This window comes from Dermacentor andersoni, chromosome 3 (assembly GCF_023375885.2).
Source record: "Dermacentor andersoni chromosome 3, qqDerAnde1_hic_scaffold, whole genome shotgun sequence".
Classification (NCBI taxonomy): Eukaryota; Metazoa; Arthropoda; class Arachnida; order Ixodida; family Ixodidae; genus Dermacentor; species Dermacentor andersoni.
The window spans coordinates 181,421,950-181,444,331 of record NC_092816.1 but is presented as its reverse complement, the minus strand read 5'-3'; positions in this window follow the sequence as shown (position 1 = coordinate 181,444,331).

The following is a 22,382-nucleotide window of genomic DNA, read 5'->3' as shown; positions in this document are numbered from 1 at the left end:
AGTGCAGGGAGGCTGTGAACTCGTACTGTACAAAGCCTGCACTAAGTAAAACAAATCACAACGTGCAGTTGCTGCCATGTTGAACTGGTGGAACGAGTAGTGAAATGCAGCACCTCCTGAACTAGTTCAGAAAGTGCAGGTTAATTGAGTGGAGATAATATAGTAACAGAAGTTGAGTGATTCTGCATTAAATTCGCCAAATATACTTCATGATGCTTTCCATTTATTTCCTCAGTTATTAAGAATCCCTTTTGCATTGTTGGACAAAACTACAGAATGCAAACGTATTTTCTAGCATTCGCTGGTAGCAAACATGTCAAAACTTGTTCTAGTTTCTGGGTTGCCGTTTCACCCGTTAACACCCAAGTTAATTCCGGAAAAATGCACCAAATTTTCCAAATGTTTTACTTACTCCATTTTTCGGTGTCATTCTCATTCTAAAAGTATATTACTTCATTGGTCCGTGGTTAGAAATAACACAAAAATAAAAGCTGCTCTTGAGGGCAGCTTTGCCTCAATGCCGACTGTAACTCATCTTTGACAGTGAGAGCAGCATAACATCGGACAGAAAGAGTGCGACTCGTCATTGGCGATATTGGTACTACCTCCAGTCTCTAGTACAGCTTGGGATCAAGGGTTAAAGGTTGCAATTTCGTTGCCGCCCAATTTTAATTCTGCAGCTGTTACACTTAGGTGTAGCGTGTGTATGTATGTGTGCATGCATTAAAATGACTTCATGCTAGAGCAAAGCAACTGTAGCGCAGAGAAGCATTAGTGATCTTTATATATTTGCTTTGTAAAGATGCGCTAAGTTTATCTTTTGCAGTATAGACTTGGCGCTCTTTGGCCAAGATGCTTTTGTGCTACTAAAACCTATCAATTAATTAGCTTTTTGCAGTAGCAGGTGCTTATTCCTTTTTCAGGATCGGTGCACCAGTTTTAATTTGTTTTTATTGAACTGTGTAATTCCCATTCACAGGACTGCATGTCATCTGAGGTGTTTCTTTTTCAATCAAGAATGTTGAGGTTGTCTTTGTGAAACTCGATTTCTTGCCTCAAACGAGCTTGTACAAAGTGACAAAGCTGATAATTCTACCTACCTATATATGAAATATGTTGCGGTTATGAACCCTCATAATGAATGACACATAGTACAAAAATCTTATGTATTAAAACAATTTCATGAAATTTTTCGTGTTTTTCGCGTTTGTGTTCACTTCTCTACTCTCGTGTCCTGTCTGCACGCCTCACCTCTTTTTTGCATATTAAGTATCGTCTAAACTTAACCATGCTTTTCTTACCACAATGCAGGGGAAAAAAGTTCCGGTAACACCATGCATTCAGTATGGTGGCCCGGACGTGTATGCAAGCAATCTCCTTCATGTGGACCAAGAACTGCTCTGCAGTGTCTCGCAGACTTCCATGTGAAGCCCTCAAGATTCTCCTCTCAGTCGAATGGCTGATCATCTACCAGCGTGTCCATTACTAAGACAGCCAGTTGTAAAGCTTCTGAACCCGTTTAAGAAAGCTTAATGATTTTTTTATTTAGTTTTCACAGTTGGACGTAGAAACTTAACATTTTTGATGTTTCTAACATTTTTACCTGGCACAAAGCGGTGCAATAAGTTTAAACCAGTGTAATGTATTTAAGTGATGCTCACTCTAATGCCTATCTGCTTTTGTTAGTGTTTGGGAAGTTTGAATGTCTGATGAGGTAACAGCATTTGAATTTGTCATCGGGGCTCGTTTCAATGAGCTGCTAGGAAATAAGACGCAAAACTTATCACACGCCAGTTGTAGCATTTTTGTTTTCATGACTACAGTGTACACGTTTCAAAAGATGGAAAGTGGGTAAAAAAGCCTCAAGAACATAATCATCCTAGGATTGTCATGTCCTTACAGCTCTGCAATGACTAATGCCTCATACATCTTGGGAGCACATTGGTCGCAATACCTACAGGTATATTTGATAAGAGTATAGCTTGCACCCAAATTTGCCACACAGTTGATGGCTGATGGCTTCTTTTTGTCGTCTTCATGTTACTACTATATATTCAATATTCATTTAGATGTAAAGGACACCACAGGCATGGAAGTATCAAATGGCACTTGTATTTCAGGGGACAAAGTGCCCAGGATGCCTGTCACAAGACGTGTTCTAGGGGCTACCTTGCCTCTCTAGGTAAATGGACACCAGAGGCTCTGTGTACAGTGTAATCGGTGTACTTGTCTGGAGTGCTTGAAAGATGTGCTACGGGCTGTACAGGCACTGTCTGAAGATATTGCATGGTTCTAGAAAGCCTGCAGCTGAGCATCTGCCACCGTACTGAAGGAAGTGTCCTAATTTATTTTGTTGATGTGGTTGAAATTTAGGAGCTGCAATGAATAGTTGTGAATGTGGCAGTGCTGCCGAACTAAAGCACAAATTACACACCTTGACTCACACAATGCACTCTGAAAGTCGCTACGTGGTATCTGTGTTTGCTGCCTGACCTTATGGCACCTTTACGAGCAGTCGCAAGTGATTGCAGCTGCTGAGGCTTTATCAACTGGCAAGGTGAAAAAAGAATGCTGTCCCACCAGTGTTGCTGCAGACTCCGAGATGCAAGCTAACTTGAACCAGGTGTTCGGTAGACAGTACCTCTGCAGCCAAAACATGGTGTTTGAGCCCTATAGGCAGCTGCGTTCACAACTGCACACAAGTGTGCTGTCACAACAGAAAGTTGAGAACAAGCAGCATTTTTACAGGTGTTTCTTCAAAACATTAGTGCAAGTCATTCTTTCACCAAGGCTGGTAATCGTGCATATGTAATGAGAACAGGGCATTTGTAACACACAAGGGGTCATTTGTGAAGTTTAATCAGATCAGTAATGTATGAGATGGAATTATAAAAGTATACCTTTTGTTCCTCAGAGGTCTCTTGGAGAGATGACCATTTCCGGCAGTTAAGTTTTGACTTTTTATGTCTAGATTTGGTAGGCCTCTTGCAAATATAATTAACAGTCAGTGCTCTGTCCTGCCCAGTTTTTATGCTGTCCTTGTGATACTTGAAATATTTAGCAGTTCAGCTGAGCGAAGTATATGTCTTTACTATTACTAGTTTTCATGTTCAACCTTTGTGCAGTGCTCACTTGTTATTACTAGCCATGTTTTGTTCACATATGCTCTTGGATTGTTGCGCGAAGTGACACGGACACAGACACAACAAGCAGGCAGGACGAGCGCTAACTCTCAACTACATTTTTATTAAAACGAAGAACACACATTATTTATATATATATATATATAAAAATATATATATATATATATATATATATATATATATATATATATATATATATATATATATATAAATATATATATATATATATATATATATATATATATATATATATGTATATATATATATATATAGGTGATTGCAAGAAACAGCAGCAGAAGAACATGACAAGGTATGAAGGCATCAGTTAAACATATCAGGAAGTAGGGAAGTCAAGAAAGGAAACAACAAAAAGACACTACTTCAGATTAACACACGTGCTGTAAAGATACGGAAATTCGCATTCTAACAGAGACAAAGATGCGTGGCTAACACGAGTCTCTCCTAATCTTTTAATGTGGAGTGCCTCGATTATTTCCCGTGTCGTTTGGAATATGTGTCTCGATGAAATAATTTTTGTCTACAAAGGTTTACAACCGCAGTTGAAACAATGTGGCGCTAGATGTGAAGCATTAGGGTTGTAAAGTGAATGTTTCTGTTCTTTTAGTCTAATATTAATGCACCTGCCGCTCTGTCCAATGTAAGTCTTCCCGCACCTCAGAGGAATCTGATAAACTATACCAGTGTTACAAGGCACAAAAAGGGACACATGTCTAACGTCGCAATCATCTTTTCTGTTTTGCCACCCTGTTCAAGTCTCCTATTTATCATAGGGCACATGATAGACAACTTGCGGGGCCGAGAAAACTTTATCCACGTCATATCTATTGGCCACGTTCTATACACCATGGGATAATCTATGTACATAGGGTACCACAGCTAACCTTTTTTCTTTTTCTTGTTTCTTAGCGGGGCTTTTTATCCATTTTAAAAGCTTTTCGCAGGTTAGTGATAATAAATGCACCGAATAACTAGCCTTCTCGAGCCTATCTATTTGTTGTGAAAAACTGTTTCATATTGTGTGGACATGACTTAGTAATGGCAAACTTAAGAGCTGAGTAAGCTAGTTATCTCCACACAATATGAAACAGTTTTTCACAACAACTAGATAGGCTCGAGAAGGCTAGTTATCCTGTGCATTTATTATCACTAACATGCGAAAAGCTTTTAAAATGGATAAAAAGCCCCGCTAAGAAACAAGAAAAAGAAAAAAGGTTTGCTGTGGTACCCTATGTACATAGATTATCCCATGGTGTATGGAACGTGGCCAATAGATATGACGTGGATAAAGTTTTCTCGGCCGCGCAAGTTGTCTATCATGTGCCCTATGGTAAATAGGAGACTTGAACAGGGTGGCAAAACAGAAAAGATGATTGCGACGTTAGACATGTGTCCCTTTTTGTGCCTTGTAACACTGGTATAGTTTATCAGATTCCTCTCAGGTGCGGGAAGACTTACATTGGACAGAGCGGCAGGTGCATTAATATTAGACTAAAAGAACACAGACATTCACTTTACAACCATAATGCTTCACATCTAGCGTCACATTGTTTCAATTGCGGTTGTAAACCTTTGTTTGAAGACACAGAAATTATTTTATCGAGGCACAAATGCCAAACGACACGGGAAATAATCGAGGCACTCCACATTAAAAGATTAGGAGAGACTCGTGTTAGCCACGCATCTTTGTCTCTGTTAGAATGCGAATTCCCGTATCTTTACAACACGTGTGGTAATCTGAAGTAGTGTCTTTTTGTTGTTTCCTTTCTTGACTTCCTTACTTCCTGATATGTTTAACTGATGTCTTCATGCCTTGTCATGTTCTTATGCTGCGGTTTTTGCAATCCCCTATATCTATATGTTTTTCGTTTCAATAAAAATTTAGTTGAGAGTTAGCGCTCATCCTGTCTGCTTCTAGTCTGTGTCCGTGTCACTTCGCGCTACAATCCAATATCATGTTACTGTACCAACTCTGCCAACTTCCTATCCTTGTGTTCACCTAGACACACTCGGACTTGTTCTTTCTTATGTGAGCGGTTATTTCAGTACTTTATAATAAGATGGAGTGCTTTTCGAATGAAAACGTGTGATAGTTCGTAGTGAAGTTATTTAAAAAAACTATTCTGCTTAAAATTTAATTTAACAAGCTTGTGCCATTATTCGGTGCTTATGTCTTTCTATTGCTATGGTTTTACTCCTTATCTCCCTTTTTACTTTTATAATGTGCAAACATTATTATGTAACCGTTTCTCTTTGATGAAATAATAAATACTTTTCTTCTGACATTTCGTCACAAATTTTACAATGATTTTGTTCAGTTAGGTAACCCTAGACTAGCCGATTGTTATTGTGGTAGCTTAACTTACAATGCCTGTGGGATATTCAATGCAAGCACATGGTGAAAAATATAAAATTATTGGATATAAGCAGGTCACTGGCAGTAAACGGAGAATACATAAATTTCAGGAAATTGTGCATGCTGATATATTAAACAGCATGAACAGCTACACATGTAGTTTTGTTTGTAACTGCTGAAACATTATTCTAAGTGGAAGCGCTTTGTTGCACCTTGTTCTTTGGCTTTCAGTGCTACCTTTAAGTCATATATGTGAAGGTACTAGTAGAAGCATCCCGAGGAGATAAATAACTTTGATGAATAGAGGTATAAAATGTGTGCTTAAAATGGCAAAAAAACTGCTTGACAGGCAAACGTATGCTTCTGTAGTACTGCACTTGTTACCGTCGCCAATCCGTGCGTTGCTTGCGCTCTATTGCATTCAATATGAGCTACAACAACGAGCTGTGGTGTCTTTCCCTCCTGGTCGAGCTGGTGTTGCTGCGAAAATTTTTGACCAAGAAAAATGGAGGTTTTTATATATTAATGAAATGCATGTAACATCATGCTTTTGGCTGTGTGCTGTTTCCACGGAGTGCTAAGTACTGGTGCACCAAGGTGCAGGAGATCCTGTGTCTTAGTGCAGCGTGCGTTGTTATTGCGCTCTGCATCCTGCCGGCAGTGTACTGTCACTGCAGAGGAAGATTACGAAAAGCATAGGGTGTGTGCATTGCTGCGATGATGAAACTTAAATCTTTTGCCTGAAAGGGTCGCACGTTATGCTACCACATGACGGACCCGAAGCGCAATATGACGGCGCCTCACAGATTCTGGCTCGTACTGAACAAGGTAGTACCATAGCTAGGCAGCATTCACAACAGCTAGTCTGTCCATTAACTACATGGCTGTAGTGAACGCCAAAATACTTGCGGGGATAACACCCTTTTGGAAGGGTGTTGTCCATGCTACACCTATGTTAAAAGGGTGGTGTCTGTGTTACACCCCATATAGAAAGGGTGTTGTTTGTTTTACACCCATAAGCAAGGTGACGTCATATTACCACCCTTTCCTTTGTGGGGTGTTAATTTGCACCCCTTTGCTTGGGGTGTAGCAATACACCCAAAGAGGGTGTCACCCATGGGACAAGTCATTTACACCCTTAATGGTGTTAAAGGTTTTAGAGTGGTATGGCCACGCTTTTTTTGTTCCGCTGATTTCTTGCTTGCAGGGCAGCTTCGGCCCTTTCTTTGCGGTCGGTACTGGGGTAAGTTGCCAGCATCTCCTGTGGGAAAGCATCCCACGACAAAAATGCCGCTTCGTGGTTTTCAAACCACGTTTCTGGGCTGTCCTCTAACGCGAAGTAAACGTTTCGTAGCTTGCGCTCTCCGTTCCATCTACTAAACTCCGCGATGCGCTCAAAGCGTTCCAGCTAGTCCTCTGCGTCTGCGGATATGTCGCCGTGGGAAGTCTCTGGCGTAATTGGCCCGTTCACTACGATGTGAGTTGGCGTGATTTGAGTTGTCATCTCTGTAGCGTCTTCGTTAGCAACTGCTGACGATCCCATAGAATCCGGCAAAGAGAAAAAACTTGGGGGCTCGCCACGTAGGCGACGACTGCTGCCTTGGTGAACAGGAGTCAATTCGATTGGTCTTAGTCGCTGTGAGTAAGGCTTCTGTCCCTGACTCTAGAAGGGCTCGAAATCATGCCCCGCACCTCCACCAGAATTGTTACGCACACTTCTGTGCTGGTACTTTAATCACTATACGTTGGGCGAACTTCTGCCCGACGAGCAGTTAAACGAGAGTAGCATTACAACTTCCGCAGTCTTTCGCAAGAATTCCGCACCTCTTCTTGTTCTGCCGTGTCTTGCGCTGATGACACGTTGCCCCGATCACACGTGCTATGTGAGCTCGTGTTGCCCGCTTCACTGCCGCTATCTTTCGCAAGTAGCAGTTATCAGTTGGATGGGCGCAGGAGGCGACCTGGCGCACGCAACTTGAAATCATCTTGTGTCAATATCATTATCTATTTACTATTGTGTTCTTCAACATTTAATGACATCTATATTTTCTCGTGTTATACAAGTAGAATGAATAATAAGAAAACATAGCCTGCTTACATTAAAGAGTTCACAGTTGTGAACTCTGTACTACCTTTTCTCTTGTGCTACTCGTCGCTACTTTATTGCGTGTTGTGTTACGTCAAAAGACAATATCTGACACGAAATAGCAAAAAAAGAAGCGCGGTTTTTTGTCATGCACACCTGGTAGGCTGATTGTCTATCGTGATTCGTGCCAATTTTCTTTGGAAGTTGTTCATTTGCTTTAGAGGAGCAGTAGTAGGCCGGTTTATTGAAGAGTGCGCAGTATATATACAAAAAACACGTCTGCTGGAGGTACGCAAGCGTGGAATCAGAACTGACTGCGTGATAGGTGCTTCAGAACCTACATTGTTGCACTTCAATGCGAGACGTGCGTGTTTTGTCTTCGCCTCACCACTCAATAATTCACCGACGCACCACGCACATTGCGCAATTTGACTGTTGGTGTGATCTCAGGTATTTCGATCGGTCGATGCTTAAGAGGAAGCTTTAGCTCGGGCCAAACTCCGACGCGGCCTGTTGAAATACATGTAAAACGCAAAAATGTTCATCTGAGATAACCCCTGAGCCAATTTTAAAGAAATGGGTTGCATTTGAGAGAGAAAGAGAAATTCTTGTGACTGTTTGAAGTGAAATGTATAGTTAGATCCTAAATTTTGTTAAAAATATTGTTACCCGCTATTCCCACGCACGACATTTCGTCAAGAACTTCGCCGGCGTCGCCCGCCTACTCACGAAACACTTGAAGAAGGAAACGTCATTTTCTTGGGGTCCTGAACAGGCCACTGCGTTTCACACGCTCAAGACTTTACTTACATCACTAGCATCTTGGCCCATTTTGAGCCGTCAGCCCCTACTGAACTTCGCGCCGACGCCACTGGACATGGCACAGGCGCTGTTCTCGCCCAGCAGCAACAAGGACGAGACCGCGTCATCGCCTATGCCAGTCGCCTTCTTTCCTCTTCAGAGTGCAAATATTCGATCATTGGGCGCGCGTGCCCCGCACTAGTTTGGGCTGTCGGCAAGTTTCGACCATACTTGTTCGGCCGGACGTATTCCGTCATCACAGACCACCATGCGCTTTGCTGATTGTCTTCCCTCAAAGATCCCACTGGACGACTTGGTTGCTGGGCACTGAAACAGAAAGAATACAGCTTTGGTGTCACAAGTCTGGCAGACTGCACCAGATTGTGAGCTGCCTATCACGTCATCCAGCGGATCCTCCCGACTTGTCAGCGCATGATTCAGATGCCTGTGTCTTCCCGATATCCGATTTAATCGACATACGCAGCGAACAGCTCCGCGATGGCAATTTGCGGTAAATTATCCACCGGCTATGCTCTCATTACTCTGCCGCGTCCCTACAATTATTTGTGCTTCGTGACGGAATCATATACAGATGCAACACCAGCTCCAATGGCTCAGATCTTCACTTAGGTTTCTCCGACACCCTCCGTTCCACTGTTCAAAAACAGCTTCATGACCTCCAAACCGCTGGACATCTCGGAGCAAGTCGCACGTACGATCGCGTTCGGCGTTGGTTCTTCTGACCAGCCCTCTACCGCTCTGTGCACCGGTAGGTTGCAGCTTATGAGTCCTGCTAGAGCCACAAGCATCCATCCGTGTCGCCAGTCGGCCCTCTTCAGCCCATAGACGTTCCCGGTGTCGTTCTACTGGGTCGACCTTGATATCATCTGGCGATTCCCAACATCTCTGGCTGCGAACAAGTGGATTGCCGTAGCTACGGACTACGCGACATGATACGCTATCGCGCGGGCACTGCCTACAAGCTGTGCCAGTGACGTTGCGGAATTTCTCATTTACGACGTCATTCTTCACCACGGCGCTGCTCGATAGATGCTGACAGACCGTGGTCGCTCATTTCTGTCGCAAGTCGTCTGCGACATTCTTCGTTCGTATTCCATTCGTCACAAACTAACCACTGCCTACCATCCGCAAACCAATGGGTTTATCGAGCGCCTCAACCGCACGCTTACCACAATGATTTCCACGTACGTTTCCTCAGACCACCGTGAACGGGACAGCACCTTGCCTTATGTGAAATTTGCCTACAACTCGTCTCACCATGACACCGCTGGCTTTTCTCTCTTTTATCTTTTCTTTGGCTGCCATCCCACATTGCCTGTCAGTACTCTTTTCCCATATTATGTGCACCCTGTGACAGATTACGCCCACGATGCCGCTTCTCGGGTCGCAACGGCTCGCCAGATTGCAAGGGATCGTCTTTATGCCTCCCAGCTGTCTCAGAAGGCCCGCTATGATCACCATCACAGGGTCGTTAATTACTCTCCGGGCTCTCTGGTCCTACTCTGGACGCTTTGCCGTCACGTTGGCTTGTCGTCAAAGCTTCTTTCCCGCTACTCCGGGCCTTACAAGGTCCTACGCCAGATCACTACCGTCACGTACGACATCGCTCCATTGGACAGTCGATCATCTGACGCGTCCGCCACTGATATCATGCACGTCTCCCAATTTAAGCATTATGTTGCCGGACACGACCCTACTCCTCCTTAAGCGCCGAGACGGCGCTCTCGCCGGCGGGGGTTCTATTTTACGCGCTATTCCCGCTCATTGAAGCACGGATCCTGCCGAGCATAGAAGAATGCACCAGAAAGACGGTGAAGAGGACGATCAGAGTAGTGCTCGTGTTGTTGTTCTGGCATCTAGCGTGCAGCCGTCTCTGTCTATATGTATTTTGTAAATACAATTTCCTATCCCTTTTGGCTATTCTCATCCCCGTGGCAATATTTTCAAAAATTCGAAAGCTTGACAAAAATAGAAGCACGAAGTTTACAAATAGCATCAAGAAGATATACCATGGTTTTCTAAACGGCATCCACTAGATCATTGAAAGCAGACAAATTTGTTGTGTCACGTTATATTTTACGTGTATTTGTTATGTTGTGTACAAGGGTTCTGCAAAAGCTGTATTTCCATATTACTAATTTTTTGAGGTTCATTGGTAACATATAAATTTTGTCCGCTTTAGGTGCAATTCACATAATTGTGATATCACTTTTCATTGGTTAGTTACAGAGTTAACTTGATAGTTTCGTTTTCTGGAAATCTGCGTTTTTGCCAATTTTTAATAAAATATCGACAACCTAACTAAAACATTTCAAACAGGTAGTCACTAGATTTTACGTTTTTCTATAAAATGCAACAAATCTGGTCAAATTTGGTTGCGTGGTTGACGAGAAAAAACGAATTATCCTCTTACATGTGTTTAGACTGGAGCACCCGGGCTAAAGCTTCCTCTTAAGCTAGCCTACAATAAACTCTATTGTACACCATTTGGTTTAGAGCAAGAACACTTACTCATGCAGGTGCACAGAATTACCTTTTTAAAGTGGTATTCAAATCCGCACTCCAGTGACAGCTCTCTTCAAGTCTCAAAAGTTGATGTCGGAGGCTATGCTTTTGCTGACTGCATGCGCGGGAAGTGACTGCAGGAATCGTGAACACGTTATCAAAAGCATGCATTGGACGCCACGTATTTTATGAAGCGAATACTTGTAGCATCCGCAATGGCACTGTCGCCATGGACGGTTGCTGTCGTTGCAACGCGCTGGCTTATCTGCTATAGTGCGTCCTTTCTTGAATAGAATAGATGAGTTGGCTTTTTGCATACTGCGGCAATAGTGACTGCTTCTGCATTGCCGTAATAATGTTCTAAGCCTGCTTCAAGCTTTCCTTGTACATACGAACACCTCCGTAATTACTTACGAAAGCCTCATGCTTAGGAACCGCCCGCTTCGCCAGCAGTTAACAAGCCTAGTTAACCATACATCAGAGAGACAACGCCATGTAAATCTTAGCGGTTATTTTGCGAAGTGAAAACTTCGCGAAAGCTTTGATATGACTTCGAAGGCTAGCCTTGTATTTCAACAACTGCGAAAATCTTACATAGTCACCACCTTCAAAGGATGAATCTTGTAATGCGCAACCACCACAGCATTCTCGCGTTCACAATATCGCGAATGCAGGCTAATGATGCCGAGTCGTTTATCGCTGCAACTAGTTGCGTTCCTTGGATAGCTTACATAGGCTCATTTGATGGTACCTGTACATGTTAAAGTTTGTATCAAGGATTGCAAACATGTAGTATCTCGTTTAGTTTTCACTGTATATTTGCTCTCTGAAATCAATTCTTAGGAAACTGTTTTTTTTTCTCACTAATTTCACATGAAGGACTACGAAGTAAACACGTGTACACGTGCCCATCCGTCTGCAACTAGTGCGGCATCTTGATTGCCATGCCTGAGAACAATGCAAGGAAGTGAAATTCACTCAGCTTGGTTGTCGCTAGAGTCAATCTTAAACAGACATGTTAACATAAGCATGAAAAACTGACGTAAAGTGTCTGAGTGCATAACACATGTCTGCGTGCCACAATCTTGATGTCGGGTCTTTCATATGTGCAGTTCCAAAAGTGCGGAGTGAAGACGCATGGTGTTTTTTGATAGACCCCTAAGGCACGCTGTACGACCAGTACAGTTATATTGCGGTCCGCCTCCATCGGGACGCAGCCGCCCCGAAAGGGATCAGACCTGCGAGTACCACAGTCATTAATGCCTGTCTGCGTGAAGCGAGCCCCGCTGCCGTAGCGAAGCTACCCTGCGTCGTGGGCGCCAATGTATAGAGCAAATAAAATCAGCAACAACGTCAGGGAGTTTTATGGCTGACTGGCGTAAAGCCAGTTGGAGTGGTTTCCTATCTTTCGGTTTATCGCAGGAAGCTTGGTAACTAATCGCACCAAAACATTTCGTCTTGATCAAAAAAAAAAATTGTCAAGTGCCTGAAGCTAACTATTACCTGCACCTCCTTTACGCAGTCTAAGTGCTCTCTTTTGTTAACGTGCTCCGTCATATCCTGATAGACAACACGGCCACGGTGCTAAAGTGTTTAGCCTCGTGTGTCCGATATTATTAAGTCTGACGAGTTATTCTAGTCGTGTTTACAGGTGCACTCTAAGTCAAAGGAAAGTGATATACTTGGAACAAAATTTGGTGAATATATCGCACTGCTTTATGAAGACGATGAGCAAAATGACAACAAAGTGAAAGCGGGAGCCAACGTTTCGACAAGTGACCTATTTTCAAGGTGACCTATGCTGGACAACGCCGGCCACTTGTCGAAAGACAAGTCCACTTGTTAGAATGTTGGCTCCCGCTTTCACCTTGTTCTTGTTTTGCTCATCGTCTTGAATTTTCATCTCCCGCCTTGCCCCCCTTTCCACTGTTCTATTATGTGGTTTGGGTGCTTCAGTAATACCTGGGAGCCGCCATTCATATGTTCAGGTTTTATGTAGGAATTTATTTTCTCTTATGCAGGAAGAGGTGCGCTTACTAGACCTGTCTTTTTCGTGAGCATGCAGAGGTTATGCAAGCTGGTTTCTTGAGTCCTGCATTCGGAGTGCATGGAGCCTTACTATATATATATATATATATATATATATATATATATATATATATATGTAGTGGAGATATTTTTCAATGGGCCAAACGTATTTATAGGGATGAGAAATGAAACTGCTGGGCAAGTAAACCACCAACAGCGAAGTTGTACTTGCAATCCATATATATATATATATATATATATATATATATATATATATATATATATATATATAATATGATATTTACGCTAACTGACTTACATAGCTTATGCAAGCCACGCATGTTGGATCGAAACTCTGAACCCCCTGTTTCGTCAACATTTCAGTCTGCTGAAGTGATTGGTCCCCTGGGGGATATGCATGACTTAACAAAGTTGCAACCAGACTTGTACCACCTCTAGATAAGTTTCTTCTCGTTGTTGCATTCTTAAGTTCAGAGTACTTGTACTTCTTGTGGGCTGCATAGTGTGCAGGGTGCAGAGCGTTATTTATAGATCATTTGTAGGCCAACAATATGAAATGTGCAGGCAAGCGCTTGCACGTTTCTCGCAGATATGCGTTTCTAGCATATTCATGATGCAATGAATACAATGCACGAAAATAGGTGGATCTTTAGCCTGGTGGGTAAGGCACTCGTCTTCTGGACGCGGTCTCGTAGGTTCGGAACTCAATACCACCAACGTTTTTCTTCGAATTTACTTATTTATGAAAGGTTTCCTGTCACGCGTTATTGACTGACCGAGAGACCGATGGATAGATTTCGTGGGTGAGTCGCCTAATAACGCTATACGCGTAACAAAAAAATCAAGTCGGGCATAGGGGCGCGCGCATCCCTGTTTCTGTGTACGCTACTCATATGCTGCTATCCTTTTTCGCTGTCACGAGTACTCGACTTGCAGCTCATTGACGTGGAAGCACAGGGCACAAAAATTGTGAAGTTCCGCTCAGTCTTGTTTATTTGCGGCAACGAAACACTCGCTGCGCAAGTTACGAAATCGACACAGGTTCCTCAACGCTTTCTGCTAACCTTTCTTTCGTATCCAAAACGCACTTTCGGGTACACGTTGATTTCAGTGGGCTTTCCGTTCGGTAAAAACCTCACCGAGCCAAATACTGAAGCCGGAAAACAGGTAAGCGGTGCTATTATGCCTTTATCACAACCCGCAGTACGGGAAGGCCAGACGCACACTGTCGCCTAGTTCACGGCAACAAAACCTATACCCACTCGAGCAAGATTTCTAGGCACAGGGTCTTATCTATTTACAACCACTATCATATAGTGTCTTTTCGCAGGCACCGCAATAACTTTGAGTACACAGCTGAATGCGCCTTGGGCTACTACGCACGAGATTGCGGGATCAAATCCCGGTCACGGCGGTCGCATTATCGACTGCACGGCCCATGCATGGGTAGCTTACTCGATCACCGGTTGTTGGTGCTGCGAACAACGGCACAGTACCGCTAGGACGAATATTCTTTTACAACCTGCCAAGTCAATCCAAATCAGCCGCGAAGCTTCAGGCGAAAAGCGATTCAGAAGAAATTGTCACCGACAACAGCAAGGGTGGCTATAGGAGCCCAACATGGTGAGGAGCAAGAAAGCATTGGGAAAGGTAAAAACATTTTTTTTTAATTACCACGGGGCACAGTTTGTTACATTCAACGAAACTAAAATTCCTAATCAATTTTACATAGGCATAGCTAATGAAGAAAAGACAAGATTATTTGGTCATTATCAAGAAAAACCTTTTGTGCTCCCCCACTACAAGAAGGGCGTTGATGCCGCTATCACTTGCAATGCAATGCAACTCTTCGAGTTTGCAGAAAGGCGCGCTCATACAGTTGACGTGCTACAATATGCTCTCTCTCTCTCTCTCTCTCTCACACACACACACACACGCGCGCGCACGCGCGCACGCGCACGCACGCACGCGCACGCACGCATGCACACACGCACGCGCACGCACGCACGCGCACTCACGCACGCACGCACGCACACAGGCACACACACACGCACACACGCACGCATGCACGCACACACACACGCACGCACGCACACACGCACGCACACACGCACGCACGCACACACACGCACACACACACACGCACACACGCACACACGCTTGGTTTTTTTCCTTGTGGACATTTTAATGCGTAAGATTCTTTGGCGACTACCCCACTACGCTAACGCGAATATTGAAAGACCTTGTATAAGCAGAACAATTCATAAATTGCAACGTTAAGAAATTCATTTGTTATAGTAATGTAAATGTAAATGAGTGGTAGTTTTATAAACAATAAGAACAAATTAAACAAAAAGAAATGTGCACAGCGAATGCCCATAGGATATATAGGGCTCCATAGCAAAATAGGGATGGCCAAACTGAAATTGGGGGCTGGGCCTACTTGAAATTTGTGTGTGGGTCAACTTGGCATTTGGCGATGGGCGAATTGAAATTATGCAGTGGGTCAACCAAAAATTTGGGGGTGGGCACAACTTAAATTTCAGGGTGGGCCAGCTTAAATTTTTGGGTGGGACAACTTGAAATTTGGGTTGGTCCAACTTAAATTGGGCGTCAGCCTGCTTGAACTTTATGGGCGGGCGAACTTGAAATTGGAGTTGGACAAAATTAAATTTGGGGTGAGTCAACTTGAAATTTGGGGGTGAGCCAACTAAAATTTGCGGAACGACAACTTGAAATATAGGGGTGAACAAACTTGAAATGTGGGGTTGGGCTAACATAAATTTGGGGCTGGGCGAACTTTAATTTGAGGGTCACCAACTTAAACTTGTGGGTGAGCCAACACGAAATCTGGGGATAGGCCAACTTAAATTTGCGGTTGAGGCAACATAACTTGAAGGTGGGTATACTTAAATTTGGGGATCACCGAAATTAAATTTGGGGGTGACCGACCTAAATATTGTGTGGGGATAAATTGAACGTTGGGTTAGGGGATGGTTAACTGAAATTTGGGGATGGGCCATCTGGAAGTTTGAAAAGGACAAACTTGTAATTTGGGGCTGGGCCAAGTTGAAATTTTGGAAAGTGAGCCACCTTGAAATCTTGTGGTGGGCCATGTTACATTTGGGGGTTGGCCAGCTGAAACTTCTGAGTGTGCTTACAAATACTTAGAGAACTCTGCCGGGGTTCCTGAAATTTTTATAATTTCCGGGCGCGGGTAGTTTCATCGTATCTGAACTGTTTCTGTCATAAGTAGTCATTTACGATCACCAGGAAATTGTTTATTTCTGTTATTTTCGTGTGGATACGCTGGCCAACAGGCTTGACGTCCGAAGATCGGGCCAGCACTGTGCAGCCAGAGTTGAGTTGAGTTGAGTTGAGTTGAGTGGTTGTAGGCTACTGGTGGGATTAGCCTTGCAGTAGCTGCCGGCAATTGCTCCACCGTAGCGACACTTAAAATACATAAATCATATAAATCAGACACAGACCTCACAACTACACTACACATAGTCACACCTAAGGTCACCATGTGGAGGCCAAATCCGTGTCCTGCAGGTAATTTAAAAGAAGGCGAGAAACCTCCTTCCTATCTAACCGGTTCCCGCGCGGGAAAACAATGTCCTGTATAGAACTGTGGGGAATTCCTGTCCTCTTGAGGGACCCGAATAACACGCTCCTTTCCGCGTCATACAGAGTACAGCACATAAGGTAATGTTCTATGTCACCGCACACACCACACGTTGAACATAATGGTGACAACGCCAGGCCAGTCTTACACATCCACGCAGGGGTACGAGGTTTCGCCGGCCTTCAACGAAAGTATGTTCTGTGTAGCGGTGCATTTTCTGCAGCTGCACAGATGACCCTTCGCAGTATCGCTTTCGGCGCTCAAAGCTCGAAATGCCTATCACTTCGAACGGCGGGGCGTTTAATGATACAGCACTAATGGCAGGCCACGAAATCAAATTTCGCACCTTTGAGAACAAATGGCGTCACATTCTGTTTTATATTTCGTTGACACTGAAGCGCATTTAATTCCCTACATTTAGTTTCAGTGATAAGTTTCAGTGATAAGTCATGTAGATGGATAAAGATATAACTGTCTTCAGCTTGTTTTGAAGTAGGCCTCACTCTAGCACTGATGTACCAGAAAACTTCTAGTACCACAGAAAATTGGCATGGGGCCCTCTAGAAGCATAGCGAAACAGTTTTTTTCTCGAAATACTTTTCAAACTTCTAAAAGAAACGAGTGAGTTCCGTGATACGTGTGCGTAGACGAAAAGAGGCTTCTGTTATATAAAACTGCTAGGAATGTGTGCCTAATATGCTAGCTGCAGGAATGAAGAACCTATTGCTCGGAGCAGAGACCGTGCTTTCGAATTAAACATTTGTTTCAGAAACAGGCGTAAATAAACTGAAGTGTTAGCGAGGTTTCTTCACATTACTGTATTTTCCTTCGCGCCACAAACGCTCTTCACATACTTGCAAATGCAAGAGCCGCAAGACATAAGTAATCGAAGCGGATTTCCATGTAGCGATGTGCTTGCCATCAAAATGTGCTTTCGCGTATGTCCATACTTTAAACTATATATAGTAAGCTGTTTTGCTTCTTTCAGGGTGCTGCTAAATATATTTTCTATTTCCACGACAGACAAGCTAAATTAACTCCCCGCGCGACCCAGGCATGGTTCCGTGCTTAAACTTTAAATGGGAGGATTGTTGCCGTCTACTGCAGTAAATAAGCCCTTCATTTTTGGCAAATGTTATGCGCAAGAACTGAAGCAACTAGGGCACCCCCTCTACTGTAGCTCACCGATATCGATCTGACGAAAACCTACAAAGAAATGGAACGGAAGCAGCTCTGCAGCCACATAAGTGGGCGACTTCGAGAGGCCTATGGCGTGCCTAGCTACATCTACAACCTACAGCTGGGGTCAAGATTTTTACGAGTACAGATTGCCTTAATTCTTTACGCCCATCAGCAACAGCTTTTGCGGCGACCAGAAGAATATTTTGCGTACGCCTTTACTGTTCCTTTAGAAATGTGTATTTGGGCTTAATGCAGAGGAAATGGCAATATTGCAAAGTTCTCTACACCAACTTCCTAATGTGCAAACGTTGAGCCACAAAGCTCTATCGACTGTAATAACGAAGAAAGAAAACATTGTCTTTAAAATGTGTCTCAAGGTTGCGCGACATCCGGTCAATGATTATTTCGTCGTTAGAATCTCTCGTACTGCTACGATTGACCAGCAGTACCTGTATACGACAGGCAAACTGGGAAAGCAGGGGTGCTAATTCCACCGAACAATGGTTGCTTTCGAGTGGGTTCGCCCTCTTAGCGAATAAGCGCCCACATCAGGAGAAAAAAAAGCGATATTACGAGGTAACTAACTATAACTTAATGCTTACAGGTGCCACCACTGTTCGTTTGGGCAAACTAATAGGATGTCCCGACCGAGTTGTCGAGACGCGCGAAATGCGGCCTCAGATTTCAGTAGTCCAAATCCATCAAAACACAAAGAGAAATAGTTGACCTAAAGAAATTTCTTCTTCCACTAGTCCTCAAGATACAAACTGGGTACTCGTAGGGCAGGCGGGCTTCCTCACCCACATCGCTGAAACGAAAGCTCTGCTAAAAGGTAGCGCAGCCCAAGTGGCAACATTCTTCTTCGATAACATCCTGCTGCGACATGCCGCCCTAGGTGTCGTCATCGCCGACAAAAGGGCGGTCTTCACAGCGCAGCTCACCGAAGCTATTTTGCAGCACAGCCAGACACGCCACAGGAGAACCACTGCCTACCACCCGCAGACGAATGGTCTTCCGGAGCACCTGAATAAGACCCTGGCCGACATGCTACCAATGTACGTCGACGTCAAACACAAGGCCTGGGGTGCTGTCCTGCCAGATCACACAGATCACACCGTTCAATCTGGTTTACGGCAGGAACCCGGCGACGACTGCCGACGCCATGCTGCTGCACGTCACCTACGAAGAGAATCTTGACGTCGCAACCTATCTACAGCGAGCCGAAGAAGCCCGACAGCTTGCCCGCCTACGGATCAAGAAACAGCACAGGAGCAACAGCCTGCACTACAACCTTCGATGCCGCTACCTCGAATACCGGCCTGGCGACCGTGTTTGGGTTTGGACCCAGATACGCCGACGACGACTCAGTGAGAAGCTATTACGCTGCTATTTCGGAACCTACAAGATTATGCGGTGCATTGGAGCTCTCGACTATGAGGTCGTACCAGACGGCATTTCGCTATCGCAGTGGCGCCGCTCACGACTTGAAGTAGTCCACGTTGTCTGACTTAAGCCGTTCTACCAGCGCTAACGAACTTTGGGACTTTACATAACTGCAGGTAATACTTTTTTGGACTGTTACCTTGGAATTTCCTTCTTCGTTATATTGTTTAATAAGTATCCTATCAGTTTTTGCTCTCCTGTTTGGTTTGCAGCATCGGGAATATGTTTTTGAGACCGTTTTGCACCGCCTAACCAATTTTGTCGCTCAGTGCGAGACGCGCCTGCACGTATAGGAAGTTTCTCGAAAGTTGTCGATGGTTCTTTTTGCTGTCTGTTGTCACCGAACCTTGTGTAATCCGATTTCATGTATGCGTGACGCGAATGGTGTAGAACTATCTGAAAGGCACGCTGACACCACCGATTACTCTGGAACCTTTAATGACTGATCTATAAAAGCCCACGCGCTTAACCCGCTTATCAGATTTTGGAAGATCGCAGAGTGTATTGACCGTTGTCGCCGTTGTTTGAGTGTAACCTGTTTTTGAGGGCACACGTCCGCCCAATAAAACGCTAGTTTCGTCATTGCCCGTTTTTCTGCTTTCTTCACCGTCACTACTCCGTGACAATATACCCATTCTTTGCTAGGCCGTTTGCCAAGTTCTTCTAGTTGTCATAGTTGTCATTTTTTCAGCGTTTAAATTTGGACTGGTAATTTTGCGCATTTACTTTCTTTCCCAACTTCGTATCCCATTTTGAAAACCATGCTTTTATAGTAACTACCTATGCTGCTATACCGTTCCTTGTCAGTGACCATTTCTCTCAAATCATGAATTCCTTCTGTCATCAGGCAGTAATGAATGGTCAATTGCCGGTCTCCTAAGTCTCACGTGATCTACCCGCCACTCTTATGTCCTGTATTCACGATAACGAGATTATGTTGCTCAGAGAGGTCTAGCATTAACTTCCCGTTGCTGTCGGCATCGCCATCTAGATCCTGTAAGTGGGCATTCATTTCGCCTAATGGGATAGTTTCGAAAATCATTCCCGATGCCCTCAATGTCTGCACTTATGCATTCCACTAACGCTTGATTCTTCTCTATGCAATTATTTCCGGTCGACCAATACGTTCCAAGTTCCAAGCCAAGTTCTTTTTCCACTCGTTGTAGATGATAACCAAATATGCTATTGTCATTTTGGATTTTGTCTTTTCTATTGGGCTCCCTGATGGAATGGCATTCCGGCTACCCCTCCCTTTCTGTCCGATTTAGTTCTGTTGCATCTTCCCAAACAAAATTCTTGCAACGGCCAGCCCAGATAGCAACACTGTGCAAACGAAGAGAGCAGCGCAGCTATAGATACGTTCCCTTCTTATCAATAAAGCATTCTTCTTGTAGCCACGACCGTGTGCATTACGCTCGATACATGGTGTCCGAAGTGGGATCGCTCACGGGACCATGACCGACCTGCGCCCGCCTGAGCCACTGCGAGTGGGCGACAACGCAGCAGCGTCCTGGCATACATTCAAGCAACGCATCGATCTATACCTGATAGCAACGGAGCCCACGAAGCCAAGCAGTAAGTAGCAGAAAGCTGCAATTTTTTGCATGTTGCGGGTCAAGAAGCAATTGACGTGTTTAATACTCTGAACCTATCACCAGAAAAAGCTAAAGACTACGACGTTTTGGTTAAAGCATTTGAAAACTACTGCTTGCCTAAGTGTAATGAAACTTATGAGCGATATGTGTTTCGCTCGCGTCGTCAGGCACACGGAGAGCCATTCGAACAGTTCTTTCGGAATCTGCAACTAAAAGCAAGAACGTGCAACTTCGGGGATTTACGAAATTCCATGCAGCGGGATCAAATTGTCTATGGCATTTGCAGCTCTTCCCTCCGAGAAAAACTTCTTCGAAAGAAAGACCTGACCCTAGCCACAGCGGTGGAATCCTGCAAAGCTGAGGAACTTGCCGAATCGCAAAATAGGGCATGGACAGAGGAAAACAATATTGAACCTGTATTACGAACGCAAGCTAAACACGGACGCCAAAAATGCCGGTATTGCAACTTCTCGCATGCGCCAACGAAGTGTCCGGCGTACGGCAAAACATGCAACAAGTGCACGAAGCCTAATCACTTTGCCGCCTGCTGTACGAGCAAGCGAGCAGCTGTTGATGACGTGGTCGAAGGTGCGGAGAGTGACAATGACTTCGACGTTCTGGAGATCAGGACGACGGAAAGTAAGCATGGTCCCGAAAGTCGCGACTGGATTGTAACAACGAGCATTGAAGGAACTGATGTGCAGCTGAAGGTCGACACGGGAGCACAGGCTAACTTGTTGCCGCGCTCGCTGTTCAAAAGGCTCGGAACTAGACAGCAGCCGTACCCCACGAGGAGCATCCTGCGCCATTACGGGGGCAGCGAAATACCGCACTGTGGAAACGTTCGCCTCGCCATGCTGTTAGACAAACGGCGTGTACTGCTTGAGTTCTTCATAGTAAAGAAGAAGCAAGCCATTCTGGGCCTCGGGGCAAGTGAGCAACTTGGTCTGGTCAACAGAGTGAAGTCGGTGGACAGCAGCGAGACATACGGAAGCTTAAAGCAGGCATTCCCAAGGCTATTCACGGGCATTGGCAGGACGCGGCGCGAGTACAAAATGGTGCTCCGGAAGGACGCTGTCCCTGTGGTTCAGCCAACCCGGCGTGTGCCTTACGCCCTCAAGAAGTCGCTTAAGAAAGAACTTGACCGGATGAATGCTGCGAACATCATCGAGAAGGTGGAAGAACCGTCAGACTGGGTAAGTCCCTTGGTTATCGTGAGGATGAAAAATGGAGACTTAAGAGTATGCATGGACCCGCGGGCAATTATTAGGGCGGTGAAGAGAGAGCACTTTCAGTTGCCATGCCGGGAAGAAATCGAAGGTGATCTAGCGCATGCAAAGTATTTCAGCAGACTGGATGCAAACAGTGGGTGACACGGCTGTCTACAAAAACAAGATGTTGGCTCTGCTTAATGACCAGGACACTTACGTCCGGCTAACTCGGGACCCGACCTTGAAGGTTCAGAGGGACTTCCAGACTCTCCTGGCTGCCGTGTTCCGCTTCGTAGCTCCCGAGCGCAAGTCTTTGTATTTCAAGCTTCTCTGTCATAACGGTG